This window comes from Callospermophilus lateralis, chromosome 6 (assembly GCF_048772815.1).
Source record: "Callospermophilus lateralis isolate mCalLat2 chromosome 6, mCalLat2.hap1, whole genome shotgun sequence".
Classification (NCBI taxonomy): domain Eukaryota; kingdom Metazoa; phylum Chordata; class Mammalia; order Rodentia; family Sciuridae; genus Callospermophilus; species Callospermophilus lateralis.
In genome coordinates this window covers 131682961-131690519 of record NC_135310.1, presented here as the reverse complement: position 1 = coordinate 131690519, position 7559 = coordinate 131682961, and the positions used below count along the sequence as shown (strand labels likewise).

The window sequence follows — 7559 nt, the reverse complement described above, 5'->3', positions numbered from 1 at the left end:
ATTCTTAATGGGTGCCATTCTGACTGGAGTGATATGACATCTTAGAGTAGTTTTGATTTAGTAGTTTTGATTAGCATTTTTTAGTAGTTTTGATTAGCATTTCTCTAATTACTAGAGATGCTGAACTTTTTTTCATATATTTGTTGATTGATTGTATATCATCTTCTGAGAAATATCTATTCAGTTTCTTGCCCCATTTATTGATTGGATTATTTGTTTTTTGGTGTTAAGATTTTTGAGTTTTTTATATATCCTAGAGATTTCTTTTTCATTCTTTATTTCTCTCTCTTTTTTCCTTCCTTCCTCAATCCAATTCTTTCTTTTTTCTTTTTTCTTTTACAGTGCTTTGAACCAAAATCAGAAACTTGTGCATGCTATACAGTAACCTTTCACAGAGCTATAACCCTAGCCCTTCTACTATTACTTGTGTAGGTAATCTTTCTCTTCTTTGTCTTTCTTATCTTCTTCTTTAACTCCTATAACTCCAAATTTTTCTTATTTTGTCCCATAAATCTTATAATCCTTTTTTATACCACATCATCTTCTTTTCTTTTTCTCCTATAAGTATTTTAAAATTACCTGTGTTTGAGTTCAAAGATTTGTCTTCTGGTGAATAATTATGTTGTAGATGTTTTAAATAGTACTCCTCATTTGTGTATTCCAGCTCTGGGCTTCTGTTAGAATTTCTTTATTGTTTTAATTTATTAAATTTCCTGTTCTGGTCACTTACTCTTCCTCATTCTTTGAATTTCATTTCATTCTCATTTATTTGTACTTTCTTGAAGTTCAACCAATTCTATTAAAGCAGTTATTTTAATTATTTGTCAGGTAATTCATCTCTTTAGGGTCAGTTGCTGCCACTTTATTTTGTGATTTTTGGTGATATCATGTTTCTCTGGTTGTTCCTGCATTGATGTTGTTATAGTTAAAGCAATGTCCCCAGGTTTCATAAATTGACCTCCAGACTACTCACATATAATAGAATCAAGCCTTTATTGAAGCACACTGGTGGCAACTGACCAGAACATAAAGTTGTTCTCCTGATTAGCCCCAAACTATTACAAGGGTGCTCTTTATAAACCTGAAAACTGAAAAAGGGACGTTTGGGGGTCTAGTCAATGCAAGCAAGCCAAGTTACAGAAGCAGGAGAGTGCAGCCAGGTGACAGGAAGCTTAACCAATCATAATAGCCCAGTCATCCCAATTACAGAAACATAGCCCTGTTATCCTAGTTACAGAAACAATGCCCCATTAGGTAGTTCTGTGTTCTTAAGGGTTTCTAGAGCAAAAGGAAAAGAACAACTTGCCCCAGTCATGACCTTTGTATTTGGCATGGCTGTTTTATAAAATGGAGTCACTTTGGCTTGACTATTACAATGTCTAAGCTTTGAAGAAGTAGGTGTTAATTCCATTCTTGACATACTTGTTTTGTGCAGGAATGTAAATATGTCCACAGATTTTTGGCCAGACTCTCTGATATGGTCTTTATATCCTTTGACAATTACCTTTATTATAGCTCTGTAATGGTTAATTTGAATTATCAGTTTGATTGGCTTAAAAAATACCAAGGATTGAGAGGATTATGGTTGTGTCAATGAGGGTGTGTCTAGGAATGATTGGCATGTGGGATAGCCAACTGGAAAGGAGTTCTTCCCTAAGCATGGGCAGCACCAACCAATAGGATGATGGCTTGAATGGAATAAAGTTGGGAATACAAAGAAACAGCAGCAGATGTAAGCTCAATTCTTCTTGAATGGGTTCTTGATTGCTGCTGTGATTTTCTGAGGATATCAGATTCTTGCTTCTTCACTTTTCCACAGTGGACTCTGACAGTGATTCTTAAGAAAGCTTAGATCTCAGATTAGAGTAGCGCCATTGATCCCTCTTGTTCTGGGGCTTCGGTCTCTTGGATTGTGCTGCTACTGGCTACTGGTTTTCCCAGTTCTCCAGGCTACAGATGGCCATTGTGAACTATCCAGCTTCTGGTCACATAAGTCAGCCTAATAAATCCCCTTTTTATAATTATACTTCCTGTTCATTCTGTTCGTCTTGAGAACCCTGACTAATACATGCTGGATTAGAACATTTTGGTCCTTGGAGCTGTTGTAACTCAGGGGTGTACCTGAAGGCTATGGCCCCTAGGCTCCCATTACACTAGAGTATATCTGAGGACCACAACAATTGAGGCCTGTCTGCCATGAAAATTTCACAAAAGTCCAAATGTCCTGTATTCTGTCAGCAGGGATTTTACCTAGAGAGTGAATCTCCCTCCTAGTGGCTACATTTCCCACCTGGTGTTGGAGGCAATATGAAGACTGAGCCTGTGGTCAGGGGCTATGACTGTCTGTTTGGTCTAGAATTTTACTTGGTTGGTTCAGTGTTGAGTTGTAAATAAAAGTCTATGCTTACTTTCCTTTCCTTTCTTCAAATAGATGATATATCTCTCTGCATTCTTCTGTGTGGGGATGAGGAAATAGTGACATGGGTAATGTAAAATAATCTTTCCTGCTATCTTCAATCTAGCATCTTCTTATTATACAATAATCAGGTACTGTGATCTCTCACCTCTTTTTCTTAGTTCTTGTGAAATTTTACATTAGAATCATCACAAAACTTTATGTTTAAACTTTACATTTTTGCAGAAGGACAATTATTGATAAATCTTATCACCTTGTTCTACCTCCCTTTTAGAAAATGCTTTTCTTGACATTTACTTCTTGAAAAAAATTATACCTTCTATTCATTTCTATAATATGAAATATAACCACTATCAATGGCTCATATCTTTCTCAGAGTACTTATATTTTATAAAATTTCCAAGTCAACCTACTATATTAATTTCTCACAGTTTGTTTCTTTTACACTTATTTAATATTTCTTAAGTTGTAGATGAACATGATACCTTTATTTAGGTATTTTTATGTGGTGCTGAGGATCACACCCAGTGCCTCACACATGCTAGGCAAGTGCTCTACCCCTGAGCCACAACCCCAGCCCTTCTTTTACATTTTTAACACACATCTTAGTGAAGGAACTCATTACTACTTTAACAAAAAATTTTAGGTATTTTTCTATTTTAAACAACTTTTAATTTTACTTCATATGGTCTTAAATTCAGGGTTGTACATAATGTTAGTATTTAAAGTCCTATAAGTTTTTATCACATGTAAGAATACACATTCTTTAATATTACAATTACTTTGGGTACCTGGTTGTTTAACATATATCCCATTTTCAATTTTAAGAATTTGTAATTTTTAGCTTGAAATTTTTTGAATTATTTATGATTTTGGAAACATAATCTTAAGTATCTATCGTTTTGTTTTTGTACTGGGGATTGAATTCAGGGTCACTCAACTGCTGAGCTATATCCCCAGCCCTATTTTGTATTTTATTTAGACACAGGGTCTCACTGAGTTTCTAAGTATCTAGCTGTTGCTGAGGCTGGCTTTTAACTCACCATCCTTCTGCCTCAGCCTCCCAAGCACTGGGACTACTGGTACACACCATCATACCTGGTAATCCATTGTATTTTTAAATAGATTATGATAAATTGAAAAGAGTTGATTTTTTTGGTAATTAATGTAATTCCAAGACATTATGTTGTTATAACAAAATCATACAATATTGTCTTCCTATTTAAAATAAAAAAAACCCAATGATCTAAATAGAAACAAAATTTATGCATGAGGAAAGATTTGGAAATTCTGACACCTACTATGACCTGAATGAATCCAGAAGACACTACACTAAATACGGTATGATTCCACCTGTATGAGTTAACTAAGGCAGCCATTCACAGAGATAAAAAGCAAAATAGTGGTTGTCAGAGTTTGGAGGTGGGAATTGAATTTATTGTTTAATTGGTACAGAGATGCAGGTTGTGAAGATCAAAAGATTTCTGGCGATGCATGGTGGTGATTATTGCACAAGGGGAATCTACTTCTGAAGCATACGTCAAAAAAAGTAAAATGATAAATGTTATGTGTACTTTACCACATTAAAAAATGAAATAATATTTAAAGGGAACAAAGTAAAAGGTAAAGTGAGTAAACCTGTACCCCCAAATAATAAAAGAAATGCTTTCAATTTTCAGTCCTAATATAAACTATAAGAGCTCAAGAATTAATGAGGTACTTCATTATATATCAATTGTGGTTTATACTTTCCTTGAAGATTTTTTGAAACATTAGATAATGTTTCAAATACAAAATATGGTCAAATATTCACTAACTCACAGCGACCTTTTCCTATTTTTGTGTTGTCTTTCTCATACATCTCCTTTATTAGTTGTTTCCCTAAGATAATGATATATTCTTGTGCAAAGGTATTATGTATTCCAATTTTTGCCATCTGACCTTGAAAAATAACAGCAATTTTTCATTTGTTGAGTGTATGTCACATCAACATGAACTGAGGTTGAAAAATTTTTTATTGTTGGAAAGCATACAGTGTTTCACACAGAATACAGAGTGCAGCCAGGCTGTGCACACAGACTTTGGCCAATCTTACAGAGTGAGGAAAATGTTTCTCAGTTGAATGGATGGGAAGCCCACTGATGAATGGTTACCATGGAATTGCTATGATGACTAGTGTGAACTAATCAGTTTATATTCCTAAATTTGACACTACTAAATGAAATTACTATTTCACCATGTATGTTCCATAATAGAACCATTTTAATATGTTTCCACAGAGTGTCACAGATGCATATTTCACAGATGCATATTAGCTAACTTTATGTATTTTTTGACATGATTGTGAGGAATGTGACAAATATTCTTTGGAAGAAGAATATGTAACATGAGCTGGAATTATAAGGTAAAATGAGCTATTAAAGAGAACCAAGTAAATCAACTCTAATTTTGAAAATGTTTCATTTGATTTACCAAGTATTACCTGGAACTAAAAATGTTTCTCAGCAGCTTGCCTAATGCCAGCTTCACATCTTTATTTCTCAGGGTATAGATGAAGGAGTTGAGTGTAGGAGTCAACAATCCATAGAACAGAGCCATGAACTTGGGTTGTTCCCTTGAGATGGAAGAAGTGGGCTGAAGGTACATGATAATGGTTGGATCATAACATAAATGAACTACAACAAGATGTCCCAAATGCCTTTTTACTTCCTTCAGAAGATTTGATCTTAAATATAGTATGCCCAATATTAGCATAGGAGGCAAGAATTAGGCACAGAGGAACAGCTATTACAAAAATGCATGCCACAGAGAGTGCAAGCTCATTATTTTCTTTTTCCTCAGAGGCAGTCTTTATCAGAACTGGAATCTCACAAAACAAGTGATCCAGTTTATTGATGCCACACAGTGGCAACTGTAATATAAGAGTGACCTCAAAAACTCCATAAGTAATTCCACTCATTCACAAAATTAGCCCTAATAGGACACAGATGTGCTAATTCATAATGAGAATGCAATGCAGAGGTCTGCAGAAGGACAGATCGTGGTCAAAAGACATAAGAGCCAGAAGAAGAAATTCTGTGTCTCCCACTGTGCTGAAAAAATAAACCTGAACTGCACACTCCATATAGCTGATGGTCTTCTTAGAGCTTCCCAGTTAAAGAGCAGCTGAGGCACAATGCTTGTGGTTAAACAGATGTCCAGAAAGCAGAGGTTGGTGAGGAAGAAACACATGGGGCTATGAAGATGAGAGTCTAACTTGGACACCAGAATGATGGCAGTTTCCCACCAATGGGGTATGCTAAGAGAAGAATAACAAATAATGGAAGCTTTAGCTACAGATGGTCAGCAAAACCTTTAGGGTGGCTTTCATTAATTAGTGCCATTCTCTTCAAAATGTTTCACCTATAGTAAGGAATTTATTTTAAAAAGTGTAGAATTATAAAGAATGATAAAGCACAATTAGGCATTGGCTATACACAAATCTGAGATGGCATGCAAAATCTTGTTAGGCAAATAGTGTAAGTGTAATAAGTATAAGTGTAAATTAAAAGCAGCTACCTTTAGCAAACATACTTATCATTCTGTAACTGAATTTCTTCTCATATTTAATAAAGTTTACAATAGTTATTTCCTTTAGTTCTGATGAGGATTCCATGGCAAGTCCAAAGCAATAGTTTTCAATCTTCTACTGGCATAAATATCATCAGAATAGTTTGTTTACATTAAGTTTGTAGGTTCTTCTTTTTATTTATTTTTATTAATTTTTTACTTATATATACTTATATATACTCAATGAATTACAATTCTTACTACACATATAGAGCACATTTTTTCATATTTCTGGTTGTATAAAAATTTGTAGGTTCTTATAAACTAATGAAAGAGCTCTGTCATGGGAATCAATATCCCACTTTAAGATCACTTACATTTTCAGATTCTCCAGTTATTTTACATTTTCAGGATATATACATATATATATATATATATAGATATATATATATCTATATATATATATATCTACATATCTACATATATACATATATTTGTTTCTCAGCTATATGGCACATAGAAAATAATTGAATTGATTACATGAGTAAAGCAATATTTTGAGAAATGTAAATGAGGTAATGAAGGTTTTGTTTGTATATTAATTTTTATATATTTTAATTTGTATATACTTTAAATTTATGTATAAAAACAGATATACATATACATTTATCTATGTGTATATATATAGTGTATACCATTAAATCCACTCTATTTTATAAGATGGAGAGCTTTCAGATGGGAATTTAAGACACTGTCCTAGTAACAAAAATCTGAGGTATTTTCCCTTTACCATGCTTTGTAGTATGACACAAAACTATTCAGAACCAAGACATCAACATGACCCTTGGATTAAATGCTATCATAGTTCAGAAATGTGAAGGAGCAATAATAAAATAATAATAATTCCAGGTGCTCCTTAATGAGACTGGTGGACCAAATACTCCAATAAGCTTTTTTAAAGGAAATCTTAGTAACCATATTTCTGGGCATTGTTAAAGCTTGGAGAGAGAGAGAGAGAGAGAGAGAGAGAGAGAGAGAGAGAGAGCGAGAGAGAGAGAGAGAGAGAATTTTTTAATATTTATTTTTTAGTTCTCGGTGGACACAACATCTTTGTTTGTACGTGGTGCTGAGGATCGAACCCCGGCCGCACGCATGCCAGGCTAGCACACTACCACTTGAGCCACAACCCCAGCCCTAAAGCTTTATTCTTACAGTATACTAATAACTAAAAGATTTTAAAGAAAGCTTATGTCCAAAAAGTATGTTTCTTGAATGTGTTTTGTTTATACCCTTTTGGGTTTTTTTTTTTTTTTTATATTGGAGCTTGAACCCTGGGCCACTCTACCACTGTGTTGTATTCTTAGCTGTTTACATGTAAAAGGATCTTACTAGATTGCTCAGGCTGGCCTTGAATTTGCAATTCTCCTGCCATGGCATCAGAGTAGCTGGGATTATGGCCGGTGCTGCCACCACACCCAACTTTCTTTTTACTTTATTTGAATTGACATTCAAGATGTTATTGTCTACAGAGAATTTAGAAATATACTTAATCCCAGATTTTTATTCAGTTAAAATTGTGTGTCATATTAAATAT

At 34.1% G+C, this 7559-nt stretch overlaps 1 pseudogene; it reads right to left on the bottom strand.

Annotated features, from left to right (window-relative positions):
* Nucleotides 1–4894: 4894 nt before the first annotated feature.
* On the bottom strand, nt 4895–5799 carry LOC143402147 (putative olfactory receptor 2B3; annotated as a pseudogene).
* Nucleotides 5800–7559: the final 1760 nt, after the last annotated feature.